The following is a 22,153-nucleotide window of genomic DNA, read 5'->3' on the forward strand; positions in this document are numbered from 1 at the left end:
ATATATATATATATATATATATATATATATATATATATATATATATATATAATTCAGAGACTTTAGTAGAGGGAAAGAATCTTCCTAGAGAATAAAAAAACAAAAACAAAATACTTCATACTTCAGCTTTCTTGACTGAAGCATACTTCAGCTCCTGTAACTGCAAAATACATTTGGTTTAACCAACCAAACTCTGTGCTAGACCCAGGAAAAAGAGACATATATCACAGACTAATAGGGAGATAGACAAATAGAAAAACAACTATAATTCAGTCTTACATGTTTAATAAAACCACATAATAGGTACAAAAGTATCCTAATTGAAGGAGTGACTAGTTCTATGAGGTTTATGGAGATGATGGCATAAGAAAAGGTTTAACTCAGGAATGATGTCCATTTGAGGGGGTATGTGAAGCACAGGGAGAAATGTAAAAATTTTTAAAGAGATTATGAGGTAGATATTAATAAATGACTACAAAACGCTGATTGACAACACAGAAGAAATTAAATTATAAAGAGGTACAGAATTCTATTAATTTTAAGTGGGCAGCAAAGAAGTATGTTGAAAAATGGGGTGAAAGGGTAGAGAACTCTTTTTACTCAAATCTTAAGAAATACATAAATTAAAATAACAGCCCTTTAGAATTCCACTTCAGGCAAAACCAGTGTTGTTATAGAGGTGAATATTTCTCCAGGTTACATATTCAGAACTGACATTGCTTTCTGTAAAAATGGACTCTCCGTATACTGAGGCAGTACGGGAAAATGGTTGAGTGTGCTAGCTTTGGCAATTTGGTGTTGCTTGGACTGGAATGCAGGATCTGCCACTTCCCACTTGGGAAGTTACTTCTCTTTATTTTCATTTTCCCCTCTGTAAAACAGGTCTATAACTGTACCAACTGTCAGTGGAGATTTTAAATGTCAGGGGGGGCTTTTTGCACAAAAGTGCATTGGAAAGAGCCCATAAAGCTGCTTGTTTTTTCATTGCTATTTAATTTGTGTTATAAGTTTTAAGCCTAGCTGTTATTATGTAAACACAAATCTCAAATTCGTTTATAAATCTATCAATTTTATGTTAAAAATGAAACACTTCTACTTGGTCTTTGATTAATGCTCACTGAGCTTATTAATTTGACATATTAAACTTTCCATTTAAACACTATAAATGATAGAATTTTCTTAAGCATTACCTATTAAAGTAATAAAAGCGTACAAATGCAATAAATCAAATTGTCTTACCCATTTACACTGCTTATGAACTTAATTTATTAAATTCACTTAAAATATGTCAAATTCACACTTTGCTGTATCTGATTATCTCAGGTACTTCATGCCGCTAACAAGGCAGATTTATACCCTAAATCATCTTGGCCCAGTTTGTCTCCAGTCCAGAGCACTTAGAGAGTACTTCTGTAAGTCTTCCTGAGCACTGAAAAAACACTGGTTAGGAGTGTGGGCTCCACCAGACTGCTCGCTACTAACTGGCTGTGTGACCTTGGTAGAGTCATGTAACTTTTTGTGCCTCTGCTTTATCACCTTTCAGAGTTGTTGTAAGCCTTACCTTAGTCAGTGCATGCAAAGCACTTAAAACAGTACCTGGCAGGTAGTAAGGGCTCAACAAATGTTACAGGTTAGTGTAAATCTACTAGATCAAATTCTCTTAAGCATCTGTGCAGGATAAAAATTAAACCTATACATTATATCAAAATCCCTTAAGCGTTTAAATATTCACTATATGCCTAATTGGTCAAATCCTAAGTATTTCAATTAAAAATCAATCTAATGTCAGATTTTCTCCCCAACCTGTGAGATTCTCTAAAATACTTCAAATATATTAAATACAGAGAATACACACACAAGCAACACTGTGAGTTAAAAGTTTGTTACTCTATCTTATAAATATAAGCTGTCATTAAAACAATGTTAATTTCTTCAGTATGTGTATGTATTTGAGGTTGCAGTCCTTATCCAGTACATTATCCAATGGAAAGGGGAAAGATTTATTTTGGCACTGATGTATTCAGAGTTGTCAGTCAAAGTTTTAAGATGGGGTTATTTATGGTTTCAGGATTATTGGGCCAATTTTCCAGATGGGGGGAGGTTAGGTGGGAAAGGAAGGGGTACACCTTCTAAGGGTTCTACCCAGTCTGCCAGTTAACAAGCTGGGCCTCTTGTAATTGCTGGGGGGAACTGTCTGTCATGTGGTAGGAACTCAAAGCATTTCAGATGTGATTTGTTTTTTACAACCCATGGTATCATCTATGCCTTGCAAATTTCACTTCTACCCAATTTTTATGGTAACTACTTCCAACTTTTCCCTGCTTGATTTGAGAGGATGGAGTTCTGTATCTTCCTACTTGAGAGTTCAGCTAATCTCTTTGCTTATTAAAGTTAAGTAAATTCAAAAGTTAGACCCTTGTGGCACCTGGGTAGTTCAGTTAGTTGAACAGCTTACTTTTAATTTCAGCTCAGGTCATATCATGGTTTGTGAATTCAAGCCCTGCATTGGGCTCTGCACTGACAGCACAGAGCCTGAGTAGGATTCTCTCTCCCTCCCTCTTTCTTTGCCCCTTCCCCACTCATGCTGTCTCTGTCTCTCTCAAAATAAGTAAATATAACTTAAAAAAAGAGCCTGACGCTTAACCAGCTGAGCCACCTGGGCACCATTACAATATTGGTTTTATAGTAAGTGGTTAGTAAATATTAACTATTATTATATGGTTATTTTTTCAACTCTTTTTCTTTAAACATTCTTTAAATATTTTATTAAAATGCAAAAAGAACAGCTGTTCTTCAGTCAAAACTCAAACTTGCACTATCTTATGGTAAGACGTTGTGTTAATTTCCTATTGCTGCTACAACAAATTATCATAAACTTAGGGATTTAAACACAAATTTATTATCTTATAGTTCTGGAGGGCAGAAGTATAAAAAGTTCTCACTGAACAAAGATCAAGGTGTTGGCACTGGGCTGCATTCTTTTCTGGAAGCTCTCAGGGAGAATCCATTTCCCTGCCTTTTCCAGCTTCTAAAGGCCACCTGCATTCCTTGGCTCATGGTCTTTTCCTCCAGCAATAGAATCACTGACCTCTGTTCTTGTTGATGTATTTCCTCTTCTGACTCTTACTGTCCTGCCTCCCTCTTTAAGGAGTGTTGTAATTTCACTGGGCTCACCTGCATGACCTGGGATAATTTCCCCATCTCAAGGTCCTTAATTTAATCACATCTGCAAAGTTCTATTTGTACGCAAGGCAACATATTCACAGATTTCAGGAATTAGGACATGGTCGTCTTTGGGCAGCTATTATTCTGCCTGCCACAGATACTATTCCTGAAATTACTGATGATGAAATCAATGTTGGCATTATATATCAGCAAAGGGATGGAAAAACATTATTTCACTGTCCTTTAAATAGACCTTGGCCAAATGCTAACAGCATTTGAAGACAAATTCTTTGGCTATTTGTTTTCCTAGAATTGAGCAAATTTCAAAAATAAATTTTTTATCTTTATTTATTTTTGAGAGGTAAGTGCAAGCAGAGAAGTGCAAGCAGAGAGAGAGGGAGACACGGAATCCAAAGCAGGCTTCAGGCTCTGAGCTGTAAGCACTGGCCTGACGTGGGCCTCAAACTCACGAACTGGGAGATCATGACTTGAGCCAAAGTTGGACAGCCAACTGACTGAGCCCTAATTAGGCAAATTTTAAATCTAAAGGGTTCTGGGGCACCTGGGTGGCTCAATCCATTAAGCCTGTAACTTCAGCTCAGGTCATGATCATGATTGTTCTCTGTGAGTTCTAGCTCCATGTCAGGCTCTATGCTGAGAGCTCAGAGCCTGGAGGCTGCTTCAGATTCTGTGTCCCACTCTTTCTCTGCCCCTCCCCTACTCACACTCTCTCTCTCTCAAAAACAAATTTTAAAAAACATTTAAAAAACTAAAAAAATCTAAAAGGTTCTGAGTACCTTCCAGGCATTCCAGGTATTATGCACTATATAAATATTTATATACAATATCACCTCATGTTTCCAGAACATGGCAACATGTTCCTAAGCTGATAATACTTGGGAAGTGCATATATACTTACATGTCCACACAACCCAGACACATACACACATACAAGCTGTCCTCAGTGGTTAAAATAGCTGACAAAATGTTGTACTAAGACTCCCACGTGTCACTCCTAGGAAAACTTTGGACTCACACACAGATCCCATCACTTGACATATCGTTCTGTTAAGCCTATCTTATTTCCAATCCTTGGCTAACCTGAAGTAAGAAATTAGAGAAGGTCAAGAAAGAAAGCTCTAGGCAGGTAATTGACAGAACCAAGAAGACTTGAAGCAACATGTCTCAGTCAATAATATACCTTGTTTATATGACCTAGTCAAATGTAATAAAATTATACTGAATATATGCATTCAAGTCAAGAAAGGACAATGGAGAATAAGAGGTGTTTTAAATAGGGGCGCCTGGGTGGCTCAGTCAGTTAAGCGTCCGACTTTGGCTCAGGTCATAATCTCACAGTTCATGGGTTAGAGCCTCGCATCAGGCTCTGTGCTGACCACTAGCTCAGAGCCTGGAGCCTGTCTTAGATCCTGTGACTCCTTCTCTCTCTGACCCTCCCCTGCTCACGCTGTCTCTCTCTTTCTCTCAAAAATAAATAAAAACATTAAAAAAAAAAGAGGTGTTTTAAGTAGAATCTATTAGTTCTCAAACCTTTGACCAATCACTACCTTTCTGGGCTTTCACTTCTTCATACAAATATTTTAAAAAATACACTATTTGATGTCTAGACTCTTGTCTGTGATAGAATGCTATGATTTCAGGTGACAACAATGGCTTGTCACCAAGGAGACAATCAGAAGTGCTATGTATTCTGGTAAGCACTTATTTTTTTATATTTATTATGATGATAGCCATTACCATGAATTTAACATTTGACCTAAGTTTTCTAGGACAAGATAGAGTGCAGGCATGACAATGTGCTTTAGTACTGTCAAAGACATCATTTTTTCATAATATCTAATATTTGATGCTTTAATAATAACCAGCAGTTAATAAACATGTACCAAGCATTGTGTTAGGTGCTAAGTCTTCATGAGAAATTAACTTATTTTCATGTTTCCCCTGAAACAAATGGAGAGCAATAACTAAACTAAAACCTTAAAAACACGTAAATGTTTTGATCCAGAAATTCTTTCCCACAAGCTATACAACATAAACTTTCAGGCAAGTGCTTCAAGTTATTTGTGCAAAAATGCTTACTTATGCATTGTTTATAACAGTGAAACACTGGAAATGACCTAAACATCCATCAATAGAATGAGAAAGACCTATATATATGAATATGAAAAGATGGCAAGATATAGTACTGGATGACAAAAGAAAGTTATAAGACAGTATGTTTTCTTTTGTTGATTATAGATATAAGTATGCATAAAAAAATCTCAAGGATACAGAGCAAAGTATTAATAAGAGGAAGGATTATGGAGATGTTTTCTTTTTACATTTTTTAAGTGACACAGACATTCACTTAAAGATAATGTCACACAGGACAATAAACAAAGGTAAAACAAACAGAGTAATACAAAATAAAGACAAGAAATTAAATCAATTAAATAAGTTAAATAAGTTTTAGCAATGTTTTATGAGAAAGTATTGAAACTTTATTTAAAACATGGGGTGCCTGGGTGGCTCACTCAGTTAAGCATCCAACTCTTGGTTTTGGCTTAGGTCATGATCTCATGGTATGTGAATTCAAGCCCTGCATTGGGCTCTACACTGACAGTGTGGAGCCTGCTTAGGATTCTCTCTCTCCTCTCTCTCTCTCTCCCTGTCTCTCTGTCTCTCTCTGTCCCTCTGACCCTTCCCTACTCTTTCTCTCTCTCTCAAAATAAATAAATAAACTTAAAAACATATTTTTAAAATAACATGTTTTTTTAAGCATTTGGACTAGATAAGGTGTTGCTTCACCTCTGGTTTTCTGACCTAGTAGCTAGAAACTATGAACTTTTACTCAGTTACCCCTTTCTTCATTCTGGTTGCTTTCGAGTTTTCAATAAAGCTTTTCACCTGAGCTTGCTCTTTAAGAGATGAGAATTCAGAACACAGAATAATAGTAAGTGCACACATGTCAATTTGTTTACTGTGAGTCTCTCAGAGGAAATCATGTGCATTTGTCTGTTTACTTTTCCTTGGTACCTAGAAGGTCACCTCTAAAAATAATCTTGCTCAGTGTCAGAGCTTCCGTGACACAGAGGTACATGCCTCACATGCTCTCCACAGTTAGTCCCCTATGCCAGGCGTATCCAGTTCCCAAAGGACTTACATCAGAGGAGGAGGGGAAAGCAGCTGCCAGCTAAACTGTCCAGCTACTAGTTTAATAATGGACACAAAGGAAGATCTTTAAAAAAACAGCACACACCTTTTCTCATGGGTTTCACTCTAGACTAGTGATGTTGAACTTTTAAATATTTAATGGCTGTTGTATTTCTTCTTTTGTGATTTTCTGAAGGAAACATTAAGAGAATTTCTCAACCAGAGCCCATGCTATGGTATTTGACTTTGCAAAGAACTCTGTTGGGTTGCCTACCCAGGCTTTACCTCTTCTGTCAGGCCCTGAAGCTCTTGTTGTTTCGGCAGTCCTGAGAAACTATGTTTGTACCTGGGGAACATGCTCCATTTGCATTGGCCTCCACCCCATTCCCCCTAGGTAATACCTTTTCAATACCCCATGCTGGGCTTAGACACATTGTGTGAATGGGGAATGTGAGGTGAAAGAGAAGTCAGTTAGAAGTCTACTGTCCAAGTCAGAAATATTGAAAGGCAAAACTAAAAACATGGGCAGTAGAGAAATGAATAGAAAGATGGTAACTGAAGAGTTGGAATCTATGGAATTTTATAGCTGTTTGGATCTAGGGTGCAAAGGAGTTCCACACATTCCAGAAGTTTCCTAGACTTGTACTAGGAAACTGGCGGTGCCATTATGGAAGAGATGTCCCGTAGTGTACTCCGAGCTCATCCTCTTCTGCCTCTCCAGGGACTTCAGGGCAATAATTGATTTGCCATCAGGCACTTGTGTGGCTCAGTCAGTTAAACACCTGACTTCAGCTCAGGTCATGATCTCACAGTTCAAAGGTTCCAGCCCCATGTCAGGCTCTGTGCTGACAGCTCAGAGCCTGGGGCCTGTTTCAGATTCTGTCTCCCTCTCTCTCTGACCCTCCCCTGCTCATGATGTCTCTCTCTCTCTCTCTCTCTCTCTCTCTCTCTCAAAAAATAAAAACATTTAATAAAAATAATTGTTTTGCCATCTATCTTCAGTTGTTCACTTTCAGTGATTTCTTTCCATTCAATCCTATTTAAGAAGCTCTCATATTTAAAAAACAAAACAAATCTTTCCCTTTGGGAGATGGTGGGAAGAGTAGGCTACTAACATCCTCATCTTAAATGTTGGGAGTCAAGAAATGCTATCTGTGATTAATGGAATGAAAAATAGAGGTTATGTAGGTTTTTAAGGTGGCCAGTGGATGGTGACACAACCACTTTGGATGAATAAGAGAGAGGTATAAGTGAACTAAATTCTCACTTAGCATAGCAGGAAGTTAATAGATAATACCTAAGGCTGATAAATCAAGAAATAGTCATTAGGAGGTTAATTAGTGATAAGGAGGGTACCATAATACAGAAGCAGTTCAAAATGGTTGTTTCTGGGCTGGCAAAAAGTGGCTCAGAGATTGTTGCTTTTTTGAATCATTTGCATGTACTTCTTTGGTGAGGGTTTTTTTTTTTTTAAGTTTGTTTATCAGAGAGAGAGAGAACACAGTTGAGGGAGGGATAGAGAGAGGGAGACACAGAATCTGAAGCAGGCTCCAGGCTCTGAGCTGTCAGCACAGAGCTCACTGTGGGGCTCGAACCCACAAGCTGTGAGATCATGACCTGAATCCAAGTCAGACGCCTAACTGACTGAACCACGTAAGTGCCCTGATGAGGTTTTAAAAGCTTTTTTTCTTGAGAGACTTGAATGCTGAGAACTTGAGAGACTATTGAATGCTGAGAATGAACTGAGGGTTGGGGGGGAGGGGGGAGGGGGGAAGACAGGTGGTGGTGATGGTGGAGGGCACTTGAGGGGAAGAGCACTGGGTGTTGTATGGAAAACAATTTGACAATAAAATATTATGGGGAAAAAAAAAGTACCCAGAAAAAACAAAAAATAAATAAATAAATAAATAAAAATTTAAAAAAAAAGCTTTTTTTCTTTTTTTTTCAATATGGTAAAGAGAGAGGCCTTAAAAAGTATCCTCCCTCCCTAAACTTACACCTCCTTATGCTTACTATTGTCTCTCTCCTTAATATTAGTAGTGACCAACATTTACTGAATTATTGTGATGTGCCATGTGCTGTTAATTGCTACACTCTCATCATTTCATTTAATTTTCACAGTGAACTTACTGCAATTAGGTATCTTGAAGGAGTGTTCTACATTCACCGTCTACATTTGCTTACTATCCAAATATCAGCTCACTGCAGACCGGCTTAGATTGCTCGAAATAAGGGCACCTATAACATCCTAAGTGTTGAAACTAGTTATACTGTCAGCATCTTTAGCTCTACTATTCTCCCTTTGCTTCCACAAAAATACACTTTCTTGGGTTTTCCTTCTGCTTCTCTGGCTTCTTCTCAGTCTCATTTAAGGTCTTTCTCCTCCTATTCACCTCATAATATTAGTATGTCTCAGTTCTTTCTTCACCCTGTTTTCCTTTCATTTTATATCCTTTTGGAGTATTTATATACTCCTATTCCTTAAGTTATCATTGATGAAACTCAAACCTCTGTCTCTATCCCAACAGTTCCTTCTCCTGAGCTAGAAACCAATACACCACAATCTATCAGACATCCTGATCTGGGTGTCCTACTGGCACCTCAACTCAACAGTGTCAAGTGAAATGCATCAACATTTCTTCATACTGGTTCGTTCTTGTGTATCTCTCTCTCAATGACACTATCACCATCCACGCAGTTGCCCAATATTTCAAATGTGAATATTACCCTCACTTCCTTAGCTGTCCTCCACATACAATGACATCTAATCAACAACCACCAAGTCCCACGCAGGCTCCAACCTGGATTTCTTTCCATTCCTTCTTATGTAGGTGGCCACTACCTTAATTTGCACTGTCATCATCTTGTACCTGGGCTATGACTGTCACCTGCTAACTGGTCTCGCTCCCCTATCCTCTTGGGTTACCTCTTGGGTCCATTCTCTAGGTTGCAGACAGAGCAATTGTTTCTCCTATGCAAATCTGAACCTGCTTCTTCTCTGTTAAAAGAATTTAATGGTTTCCTGTAACCTCAACCTAGATTCCAGCTGGCCTCTGCTCACCTCGGTCTCACAGCAACACTGGTCTGGTTCCTGCCATAATTAACTGCTTGCAGCCTCCCAACTCTCTCTCCCCCATTTTCAGACATTTGCTCTCACTATTCCCTCTGCCTGAGATCATGCTTCCTACCCTGTTCTCTTCCTTTGGAATTCCTACTAGTCCTTGATGCAGCAGAGATATTTTTTCTTTGGTAGAGGCTTTTTCTGACCCCAAAGCCTGAGTTAGATTCCAATTCTATGCATTACCATAGGCCTCTATTGATGTAGGGAACAAAGGTAAATGAAAAATTGAATTTCCTTATTGCCTATGGCCCAGTGACAAGTCCTTGAAATAGGCAGTGGGCTTCCTCTAGGAACTCAGCTGCCTCGATGATGACACTTTGCTAGGGACAAAAGGCATCCTGACCTCCAGGATCCCATAAGTCTACTTTAACATATAAAAAGTCTTTGAAAACTTCCTTTATCTCTACCCCTCAAATATATATTAGCAATCATCCTCTAAGCTTATGGCCCACTGATAAACATCTGAAGGGTCTCATGACTGAGTTTTTACTAAACAGTAATAAATGACCTAAGAATAGCTAGCTGCCTCAAGACCCTGGAAACCTTGTTTCCAAATTACGTTGGAGATTTGTGCTGTCCCTAACCCCCTCTGAACTGGACAGTATATAATCAGCCACTCTTCACAACCCCAGTGCGGCTTATTCTGCCCATAGATCCTGTCCCTGTACTTTAATAAAACCACCCTTTTGCACAGAAGATGTTTCAAGAATTCTTTCTTGGCCGTTGGCTTCAAATCCCAACACTTCAAACCACATCACCTAGTGTATGCCTGGGTAGCTCAGTTTGTAAGGCGTCAAACCACATCACCTACCCTATCACTACCACACCACTGTATTTTTCCTGTATCTTCTCTGCTCTCTCACTAAACTGCAACTTGTTAGGGGATAGGTGGTATATTACCTATCCTGACAGAGAACATCAATCATTGAATGAATTATGGGAGGTAGTCCTATGGATCAGAAGGAACGTGGAGTCTAGATTCAGACAGACTTAGATTTTGGTTTCTTCTGTGTCTTTTTTTTTTTCCAGCTGTAAAATGCAGATGGCAGTTCCTCCCTCACAGAGTTGTTGTGAAGATTAAATAAAGTACATGCCACAGGATGTGGTCACAGGAGCTTGGAGCCAGTGTTTGTGTTCTCTTCCCCCTGAGAGCAACCTGGGAATCTGGTTTGAAGGGAGCAAGGATGAATTGAGAGGTGGGTCATGCAGGAAGACAGGCTTGCAGGGAGCAGTAAGTTAGGCCTGAAGCTGAAGTGGAAGCTGGAGGTATAGTTTTGGGAGCCATCCATTTACAGGAACTGAGCCCAAGAGTAAATGAGACTGTGCCCTGGGGAAGGCTCAGGCCTGGGAAGCAGTAAAGGGATTTGCCTTTGCAAAAGCCAGGGGGGGGGAGGCATGGTCTGCAGGATATTCGAGGAGAACCAGGATGGGGAGGGAGAAGCAACAGTGTCACACATTGCAGAGAGATGAAGAGAAAGTGCCCCTTAGCTTGGACTTAATGAGGTCATCAATGTCCTTGGAAAGAGTGTAGATGGCTGTTTTGTGTGGTTAATCATTTGTTCTAGTACAGAGTAGAAAGAGGGGGGCCATGTAGGACTTGGAGTTCTAGAGCAAAAGTCATCTGACTGATAAGGGTGAGGGAATAGCTGAAGATAACAGTAGCAGCAAACACTGTTCCTAAACCACAGGGTTGACCTGGGGCACATGCCAGTATCCAGATGCCAGGGCCCTTCCCCACTTCTCACCACCACCCTCACTAACTCCTACACTGCTTAAGAATACCAAAGAGTAACCCGGCATGGGTGGCAGGAAGTGGTGGAGGCATATACAAAGCGTATACAGTGAGTAAGTTTTTGGTTTAATAACTACCATTTATTCTATTCTGTGTGGCAGGCACTGTGCTAATGTGCATATTACCTCTCTTACTCCACACAACAATCCTTTAATATATTGTCATCAGTTTATTAATGAGAAAACTAAGGCTCAGAGAAGTTAACTGACTGTTGGAAGTCAACCAGTAAGTGATAAGCTGAGATTAATATTGGTATCTCTGACTCCAGAGTCCTTGCTCTTTATTGGTTTGGGAGGATGGATAGAGTAGGGGAAGGTACCTGGAGAAGTCAGTTTGAGAGTCAAGGGAGAGGCATCTCAAGGCTTCTGGAAAGTTAAGGAACCTCTTTTATGTACATAACTCACTTCCCTGACTCTGTTTGACTAAGTAGTGAGTTAAGTTTACACCAATGGCTAGAACCATCTAGACCTGTGTAGTCTTGTAGCACTTTCTGTGCTGATGGAATATTCTCTGTCTGTGCTAACATGGTAGCCACTAGCTACTCATGGCTAATGAGCACTCGAAATGCAGCTACTGTGATCGAAAAACTAAATTTTTATTTTATTTGTTTTTTAATTTAACTTTTATTTTATTTATATATTTTTTAATATTTATTTTGAGAGAGAGAGTGAGCAGTGGAGGGGCAGAAAGTGAACAAGAGAGAAAAAGAAAAAATCCCAGGCAGGTTCTGTGCTGTCAGAACAAAGCCTGAAGTGGGGCTTGATCTCATGAATCGTGAGATGATGACCTGAGCCGAAGTTAAGAGTTGGATGCTTAACCAACTGAACTACCCAGGATCCCCCTAATTTAGTTTAAATTTAAAAACTGATACTTGATTCAGTTATTGAAAATTTTAAGTATATTTTGAATAACCTCATCTATGAAACTACTTTTTCAATTTAAAATTTTGTTAAATATAAATACAGTGAGCATTTGAATTGTTATTTGCTGTACATGTAATATATATTAGATTTCAAAGACATAAAAATGAATGTAAAATGGCTTATTAATTTTTAATTGGCTACAGGTTGAAATGACATTTTTGATATGTTGGCTTAAATATATATTATTAAAGTTAATTTCACTTGTTTTTTTGAAAACAAATTTTAATGTGGCTACTAGAAAAACATTAAACATATGGCACACATTATATTTCTATTGGACAGCCTTGATTGAAAGGTAAGGTCCTGGTACTAAGAAGTTTTCATTATGTGGGAGGGTTTGAAAGGCCTTTCCCCCTGCTTTTACTCCTCTAGGCCTCTCCATTCTTTCTTCCTCTCCATCTTTCTTCTCATCCATTTAGTCTATTTATTGCTGGTGGGAGTCCTCAAGGAATAGAGCTATATAATGGGTGAGTGTTGGTCTCTGTCGTTGGTAGGTTAGATATTCTGAGGCGGTGATAGTGAGACCAGCTTTGATAAGTGAGAGTCCATGCTTTTAAGCCCATATGTAGATTCTGTCTCTGCCACCACGGCCACTCCATTCATGTATCCATTGTGCCAGTTCCAATGACAAAGCTGGCACCCACAATTAGTCTGACCCATCTAGAAACCAAGATTGGATGTTTTCCTCCTTCGCCCAACTATACTGGATGCCTCTTATATGGTCAGGTATGAGCTTGAAGGAGGAACGCTAGTGCCCTCATCAGGTCCATTATGTCCCCGTCAACTTATGTGGAGATGTAACTGTAATTATCAACCTGGCAGCCAGAAGAAGAGATGGACAGAGCTCCTGAGGGGGCATCTTTTGCCTTGGAGAGGTCTCTGAGATATCTTCCTGCACAGAGAGAGGTTGGTCACATCTATAGATTCTGAAGGTTCAGGGAAGATTGCAGAGCCAATATCTTTGAGGGTGTCCATCCAGATGTTCCCATCCCATGTTTGAGGGACCCAGGTTTTCTCAATCAGGGTATAACAGACCTACCATGGCACAGCATTCCACTGTTTGGGGGGATCCTAACTATCAGATCCTGAGTTTGGTCCTGGGTTGTACTAGCTTTTCTACTTTAAAAGCTACCAAACAGGCCTGCTGGCTGTCATATTTAACCATAAATGTTTGTTAACTGTCCTCCATTTTCAATTATTCCTCTGTAGGATGTCAATGCAACTGTTTAATATCCAGTCAATTCCATTATCCTTATGTGTAGTCTCTCCCTCCTCTGACAGCCTGCATTTAAAAAGGTTTGGATCATCTCACCCACCAGGGTATTCTCCACTGGGATATCACTCCCAAGTCACTACCAGTCATTTTTTTAGCAACTGGGTAACCACTTTTGTCTGAGACTATCTGTGCCCACATACCACTTGGATGAGGTCCTCCATGCCTGCAGGGAGGTATGTGGTCCAGTCCCCAAACTCAGCTTGTCATTTCAGACCACTTCCAGTACCATCTGTGTTGATGGTTCTAAGGGCAGAAGATATCAGGCAGAGTAAGAATTGCAAGAGATTTATTGCTGGTCACATCTATTAAAGGAGTAGTCAGACTAAATTTTTAGACCATGATGCAGGTCTGACATGTGGAAAGGGAGAGGGGAAAGTAAAGAGGATTGATTAGGAAGAGCCTCAGACAGAGGTGTAGCTCTGAGAAAATCTTGGCCAGCATAGACAGGGCCTATATTGGGCAGAATTGTCCAGACAGTAGTACCTATGCCATGCTTAGGCATTTACAGAGAACTTCCTGGAAAGAAAGTAGCTATGCTGTAGAGTAACAAGAAGGCAGGAGGGGCTTCTGAGATTTTGGTAATTATCTGTTTCTTTGGGTTTCATGTATGTGTGTTTATTTTATAAAATTTTATCAAGCTCAATTTTATGAACTTTTTATGTATAGATGCAATACTTTTATTTTTTAAAAAGTCATAAACCTCTGCCTTTGGTCTCTAAATAGCCTTATTAAAGAACTTCAATTGGAATTTTGAAACTCAGGGAGCCTGGGTGGCTCAGTCAGTTAAGGGTCCAACGGTTTCTGAGCTCAAACCCCACAACTGGCTCTGTGCTGACAGCTCAGAGCCTACAGCCTGCTTCAGATTCTGTGTGTCTCTCTCTTCACCCTTCCCTGGCTTGAGCGCGCACATGTGCAGGCTCACTTGCTCTCTCTCTCTCTCTCTCTCTCTTGAAAATAAATAAACATTAAAAAAAAGAATTCTGAAACTCAGACCCTAGATGGGGATAGTTTCACACTCAAAGAACATAAAGTCTTACAAACACAAACCCATCGCAAAGAATTTATTGTATAGAAAAGATCATACAATGTGAAGTTCTAAGTACAAAGATATTCATCATTACACTGTTTATATAGTGAACATTGGGAAGCAACCTAAGTGTCCATCAGTGTAGGACCATAAATAAATAAATAAATTATGGTACAACAATGGAATACAATGAAACAGTTTATAAATAATATTGAAAATCTATATTTAATGGCATAGGATTTTGTTCATGATATAGAATTTGTAAATGAAGAGTGGTAGAAAAATATGTTCAATGTGATCTCTTTTACCAAAAATTTCACAAATCCACATTTTTATACTTAGAACAAAGATTAAGAATATTTTACATAAAATATTAATAGTTGTCTTTGGATAATATGTTTAAAATGATTATTACTTTCTGTATGTTTTTAATGTATGTTTTAATTTAAATGTCTTTATGTTTTCAATTTTTTACAATTAAAATTTAATGCTTTTCTAGTCAGAACTCTTCCCTCCAAAACCATTTTAAAATAAATAAAGTGGTCTATGTTTTTAAATAAGTAATTTAGGAGTGCCTGGGTGGCTCAGTCAGTTAAGCATGTGATTCTTGATTTCAGCTCAGGTCCTCATCTCATGGTTGGTGAATTCCAGCCCCACCTCTGGCTTTGCACTGACAGTGTGGAGCCTGCTTGGGATTTTCTCTCTTCTCCTCTCTCTGCCCTTCTCCACATATTCTCTCTCAAAATAAAGACATAAACATTAAAAAAAAAGTAATCTATCACTCAATTAAACATCTACCATGAGCAGAACTGTGCTAAGTCTTTATGGAGATTTTTTTTAAGTTTTATCTATTTTTAAGTTTATGTATTTTTGAGAGAGAGAGCGTGTGTGCATGAGAATGCATGCAGGCGACCTGGGGAGGGACAGAGAGGGACAGACAGAACCCCAAATAAGATCCATGCTGTTAGCACATAGGCCAACGTGGGGCTCAACATTACAAACTGTGAGATCATGACCTGAGTCTAAATCATGGGTCCGACTCTGAACAGACTGAGCCACCCAGGCACCCCTAAGTTTTATTTAAGTAAACTGTACACCCACTGTGGGGTTCGCACTCATGACCCCAAGACCAAGAGTAGCAAGCCCTTCTGACTAAGCTAGCCAGGCACCCTTTCTGGTTTTGTTTTAAAAAATTTTTTGTAAATGTTTTATTTATTTTTGAGAGAGAGAGAGACAGAGTGAGCAGGGGAGGGTCAGAGAGAGGTAGACACAGAATCTGAGGACAGGCTCCAGGCTTTGAGCTAGCACAGAATCTGACATGGGGCTCAAACCCATGAACCGTGAGATCATGATCTGAGTCGAAGCCAAAGCCGAACACTCAACTGACTGAACCACCCAGGCACCCCATGGTTTCCTTTTTTAAAGGAGTCAAAGAGAGTGTCTTTAATTTTGAGAGTTTATACTGTTCTTAGAGATTTAAGACACACACAGAATTAGAGAATTAGTCAGTATGTAACGAATAGCCAGGTTATGAAATCCTTTAGGGTAATCTTTTATCTATGTATACCCAGAGTCTTTCATGTCATATGATATTGGAGTGTCTTCTATATTAGTCAACCAAGTGAAGGAATGAAACAATGAATAATAAATTCATTAAAAAATTAATGCTTGATGAGTACAAGGTATTTGAGACCAGGGAGTAGTATGGGATGGCTACAGAACTGGCAATGTCATTTGTACTTATGTTTCAGTTACAATCTATAAGGTAATAACTCCTAAATCCTTACCTCCTGCCCTTACCTCTTTCTTGAAGCAGCAAACTTGATGTTGACACATGGATGTTTCAAAGGCACCTGCAACAAAACCAAAATTGAACTCATTTTTCTACTAACTCTGTGCCTCCTTTTCCTGCTGCTCATAACATCCAGACCAGAATATTAGAAGTCATCCTAGATTTTATCCTCTCCCTTAGTTTTCACATTCAATATGTTACTAAAATGTTGTCATTTCTATATCTTCAATTGCTGTGGAATTTGATTTTTCTTCCTCTCTAGTTTCTTTCCTTCTGGCAACTCTTCCTTACTGTCCATCTCCCTTGTCATTGTCAAACTGATTTTTCTAAAATACAAATTTAATCATCCTTCTGTTTTCCTTAAGACTGTCTCATAGCTCTTCTCACTGCTGGAGGATAAAACCCATACTCCTTGGTTAGCCTGACTTACAATGTCTTCCATGATCTGGTCCTGTCTACCTTGCTTTTCTCCCTACAAGTAAACTGGAAGGTCCTGGTGATGAAGACTATATTCTCTTCTTCATTATTCCAGTGCCTGACATTTTAGGGAACCTAATAAAGTTTTCCTAAATGAATGAATGAGGAGATAAGACCTGAAATGGGCTTTGCAGATAGAATATCTGGATCCTTAAGTAATTATTGGACTACTAAGTTGAGCTATTGGTGGAGATTCCTTGTCATTAATTGTTGTGCCTCCAAGACCTGCCAAGTACTTCAGCACATAGTAGGAATTCAATATACATTGGACTAATTAATAGATTAATTAATAGTATTATGTAGTCAGCCATGAAATATTTATTTAGAGAAATGTAATGCTCAATTAATTACAGAGCAAATTATTGGGGAAAGAGATGCAAACTCCATTAATTCTGGCCATACACCCAAGCAAACAGACCAAGCCTCAGGCCAATTTAATTAAGCAAGTAACTATCTTGACCAGAATATGGACCTGTGTTAGAGAGGACACCTGTCTTCCTAAGGTCAGCAGCTCTAGCATTAGTTTATTAACTGTAACCAGATCTGGCTACAGATGCTGCCAAAACAGGGATATCCCAAAGTGTTGTTACTGGAAGCTAATTTTGGATAAATACATCCTAGAGGCTTTAAGTCTTTCAAAATGAGGACTGTATGCTCTAATAAGTCATAAATATTGGAGTTTCTATTTGCAGTGAATAGAAAAACTCATTTTTTTGGTAGTTGGGATATGTAATGAACATGCTGGCATTTTAATACTTATATTGAGGTTCAGAAGTCAAATATTTCACAAGGTCATAGAAACTTGTCTGCAAAGTAGTGAGTTATGAAAAATGACCCTGCTGCAATGCAGTCACTCCCTTCGGAGAACTCACAAGTAAATGTAATTAGTTTAAGCGTCTGCCAGCATGATGGTAGCCCAGAGAATAACAAGGATATCTCTAGTTACCAGTTCCTCTTATCTACTGCTACTCCTGATGCCTAATTTGGAGAAACTCTATTTTGCTGCTGGTTCAAGTCTCTGGGTTATCTTACTCCTGGACTTTTCTGCAACTGTTTATTCTCTGGAGCTTTCAAGGAAACTCAGTGGTTCACTCAAAATACATAAGGGTAAGCTAGTTAAAGTATCAATGGTCAAGACTTCATAAAGGTTTGGTTTTTTTTTTCCTGACTGGAAGAGTACTAACTGAACTTGTCAATTAGATGAGGAGATTAAAAATAATAATCTTGACTAGTTTTCCATCATTAAGTTGGAATGCTACTAAATGCTTTCTACTATCATGCTAGCATGGCTTTTCTTGCTCCCAGTTTAACTGGCTAGAAACTTCAACAAAAAAAGCTTTAATTTCTTTGACCCTCTGGGACAGAGAGTAGATAAATGAAAACAAAGAAGGCCAACTTACTCATCCCAATCACCAAGACACTTGGAGCTTTAGGGAAGGATTTCCCTAGAGATGAAAGGACGTCATTTACTGTTATCTTAAAAAAACTAATAAGGCAAATTGACTTTTAATACTTTTGCAGTCTCAGGGTAGTGACTTTTTATAGCCCTGAGGTATATGTTTAAATGCACTTCAAAATGTCAAAGCGGGCCTCCACACACCCTGCCTTCCTGCTATATCCAAAATGGTCTCTTCCTTAATTATCTGCACACTTACAACTTCATTTGAAAACAACTTGAAAGGCTCCTGATTAGTCAAGCAAGGCTGATTACCTGGTGCCTTCTTAAAGTTAGGAGCAAATGCAACCCAGTTGGAGTTTGTTACCCATGAATATTCAGGGAGGCAGGATTGCCTAGTGATTAAAAGCACTAGCTCTGGAATCTGGTAAACTGTGTTTGAATCCTGTGTCTTTTGCTCACTAGCTATACAACTTGTGCAAGTTATTTAAACTTTCATCAGTGAAAGGGGACAATAATAGCACTTACTAGCATAACACTTTGTCTGGCACAATAGTAAGGGCTCAGTAAATCTTATTAACAAAAAGAAAGCAAGCAGCAGCAGCAAAACATTATACCAATAAGACTTTGTACTAGATCCTGAGGATACAATAATGTGTAAGATATGTGTTGTATCTTTCCCAGGCTGATTGGAGAGAAGGGATATATATATGCGTGTATATATATGTACATATACACATATGCATATACATACATATACATATGTATATGTTTATTAGACATATGTATGCATGTATGTTTATTAGACATATATAATGATTGAGGCATCAGAGCTAAGAGTGAAAGAAGATCTGAGGAAGAAAGACAGGTGCTTCACCTTGGAGAAATGGCAGGATCCAGATATGCTGACTACAGTGGTAGGGTCATTCTCAAGTCCGTCACAACTGCATCAATTACTCTTCTTGTCAACTTCATTTAACATCTTAGGTACCTCAATGACTAAGAATTCATGGCGCAGGGATGCAGGAGGACTTAAAAGGTCATTGGCTTTTTTTGAATATTTTCAGTTTGGTCATTTGAAAACAAAGATCTATTGTTAGTTGGAAAACACTTCTTTTTCTTAAGTAAATGAAATATTTTGTCAAATGTAGAAAAGAAATAATTCTTGCCACAACAAAATGAAAAATTATGTATGTGCCATATGTACTTATATTTTTTAGGAGATAACAAACAGATATGATCCTTGACCTTGAGATACAATAAAAACTTGGAACCAACTAAATTTACATGCAGTTTAATAAATCATGCTTAAGGAAAAGTATGTGGTCCAATGTAGTCCAAGGGAAATATGATAGTGAGCTTGACTAGAGTGGTGGCAATGAAGAGGGGAAGAAGTGTATAGATTCAAGATCTTTATAGACAACCTATTTTAGGCATGACATATAGTAAGGAGAACATGCTAGCAGATATTTTTCAAAAGACTTTTCTCTGAAGACAATAAAGCTATTTGGTGCTCTCTCGTAAACAAAAACTTTATCAAAAAATAGTAAAATAGGGGTGCCTGGGTGGCTCAGTTGGTTAAGCAACTGATTCTTGATTTCGGCTCAGGTAATGATCTCAGATCATGGGTTCAACCCATGCCAACATTGTAGAGCCTGCTTAGGATTGTCTCTCCTTTCTCTTGCCCCTCCCCTGCTTGTACTCTCTCTCTCTCTCAAAATAAATAAATAAACTAAAAAAAAAAAGATAGTAAAATAATATCCAAACATTGAAATGTTAGAGATAGAACTATTGGAATGTCTCTCCTGGAATGTCTTTCATTCTTTAATTTATTAAAGTTTTTTAACGTTTCCTATTATGTACCATGCAGTATATATTAGGTAATGCATACATAGTTGAGAACAAAATAGATATATTTCCTTCTCTTATGGAGCTGGGAAAAGACCATAAAGAGGTAACAAATAAATCACCATATAATTATACATTCATCCATTGATACATCCAGGAACTAATTATTGAGTACATATTATGTATTGGGTGAATATTTTGCATTCTCAGGATACAATGATGAACAAAAATAGGCTGTCCCCGTCTTCATGGAGCCTACATTCTGAGGGAAACAGCTTACTTAGAGTTGCACTAAAAAAAGTAAAGTTGTAATTATATAAGGGCTTTGAAGGAATATACAATAAGGAAATATGACCTCACAAGAAGGCCAAAGGAAGCTTCTCTAAGGAAGTGATGAATGGGGTGCCTGGGTGGCTCAGTTGTTAAAAATCTGAATTTGGCTCAGGTCATGATTTCATGGTTTGTAAGTTCGAGTCCCACATCAGGAGAGCATGATCTCTGCTTCAAGTGAACAAGCCCTGCTTCAGTTAAAACATGAGCCCTGCTTTTCTCTCTCTTTCTTCTTCTTCTCCTTCTCCTTCTCCTTCCCACCCCCTATCTCTCCCTCTGCCCCTCCTGGGTTCTCTTTCATTCACTTGCACTCTCTCTCTCAAAAAAAAAAAAAAAAAAAAAAGGAAGTGAAGAATGAATGAAGAACCGAAGGATAAGGAAAGCTAATCTGGCAAAAGTAAGGAAAGCATTCATGACAGAGGAAAGAGAATGTGGCTAAGGCCACAGTATGTCGTAGAGGCCATAAGGCAGCGAGGGTGGCTCAAAGAAAATGAATAACTCCCAAAGGGGACAGAGAAAGAGTATTGGCCATGGAAGCCATGGGGAGACACTGTTTCAAAAAGGAGGCCATGGCCAAGAGTCAGATGCTGCTGAGAGATCAAGAAATACGAGAACAGAAAATATCCCCTGGATTTCACAACATGCAGGTCACTGGTGAGCCCAGTGGAATGACGGGCCAGAAGCGAGAATGGAATAATTTGAGAGTGAGGAGAAGGTGAAGAAATGTAGGGAGGGGCACCTGGTGGCTCAGTCAGTTAAGCGTCCGGCTTCGGCTGAGGTCATGATCTCGTGGTTCGTGGGTTCAAGCCCTGCATCAGGCTCTGTGCTGACAGCTAGCTCAGAGCCTGGAGCCTGCTTCAGAATCTGTATCTCCCTCTCTCTCTGACCCTCCCTTGCTCGCGCTGTCTCTCTCTGTCTCTCAAAAATAAATAAAAAACATTTAAAAAAATTTTTTTAAATGTAGGGAGCAAAAGTATAGATTAGGAATTGCATTTGGTCACATGTAATGGAATCTGATGACAATTGCTTAACTAAATTAGGTTATTTTCCTCATATAACAAAAAAGACAGGGAGATTGTTAAGTCTGGTACAGTGACTCCATGATGTCATCAATGTTTTAGAGTCCTTCTTTATGCTTTAACATCCCCAATATATGGCTTTTCCCCCATTGTGCATGTAAGACAGCTGCTAACTCTTACGCCAGTGTTTGAGAGAGAAAGAAATAACAAGGGAAAAGCTCTGGTGCCCAAACCAGGAAAGCAAAAATTTTCTCTAAATCCTCAGTTGACTTCAGCTTATTTATCATTACCCGAAACTGTGTCATATGGCTTCTCCTAGCATAAGGGCAAAGGCAGCCAGGAAATGTAGCTCTTTAGTCTGACTAACAGAACCAGTTTCTGTAGAAAACAGGGGGTATAGATATTGAGAAGTCACCCATAGCAGCTACATAGCATGTACAAATCACACTGAGAAAGTGTGTCCACGAGGGAAGGAGATTATAACATGACGGTTGGAGGGGGATGTGGGATTGAGTGACCTTTTTATTTTTTACTTACTTTTTATTTTTGAGAGAGAGAGAGAGAGAGAGAGAGAGAGCATGCATGGGGAGAAGGGACAGAAGAGACAGAGAATCTCGGATTCTACACTTAGCAAGGAGCCCTACATGGGCCCAATCCCATGACTCTGGGGCCATGACCTGAGCCGAAATCAAGAGTCAGATGCTCAACCAACTGAGCCACCTACATGCCCCTTGAGTGACCTTTTTAAAAATTTGTGGATGACTTGGGGCGCCTGGGGACATCAGTCAGTTAAGTGTCTGACTTTGGCTCTGGTCATGATCTTGTGGTCTGTGG

At 38.9% G+C, this 22,153-nt stretch overlaps 2 long non-coding RNA genes across 4 annotated transcripts in view; one reads left to right on the forward strand and one right to left on the reverse strand.

Annotated features, from left to right (window-relative positions):
• The first annotated feature begins 11,210 nt into the window (after nt 1-11,210).
• LOC115289859 overlaps nt 11,211-22,153 on the forward strand; it is a 40,517-nt gene continuing 29,574 nt past the window's right edge. Inside the window, exon 1 of one of the 2 annotated variants that reach the window (XR_003907838.1) lies at nt 11,211-11,280. This is a non-coding gene — a long non-coding RNA (uncharacterized LOC115289859). Of the gene's footprint in view, nt 11,285-22,153 lie in introns of both variants that reach the window. The other variant, XR_003907840.1, reaches the window with a different exon arrangement.
• LOC115289860 overlaps nt 13,592-22,153 on the reverse strand; it is a 31,831-nt gene continuing 23,269 nt past the window's right edge. The window contains exons 2-3 of one of the 2 annotated variants that reach the window (XR_003907841.1): nt 16,258-16,310; nt 13,592-13,673 (exon numbers count right to left, since the gene is read on the reverse strand). This is a non-coding gene — a long non-coding RNA (uncharacterized LOC115289860). Of the gene's footprint in view, nt 13,674-16,244; nt 16,311-22,153 lie in introns of both variants that reach the window. The other variant, XR_003907842.1, reaches the window with a different exon arrangement.

The sequence above is a fragment of the Suricata suricatta genome, chromosome 4 (assembly GCF_006229205.1).
Source record: "Suricata suricatta isolate VVHF042 chromosome 4, meerkat_22Aug2017_6uvM2_HiC, whole genome shotgun sequence".
Lineage (NCBI taxonomy): Eukaryota > Metazoa > Chordata > Mammalia > Carnivora > Herpestidae > Suricata > Suricata suricatta.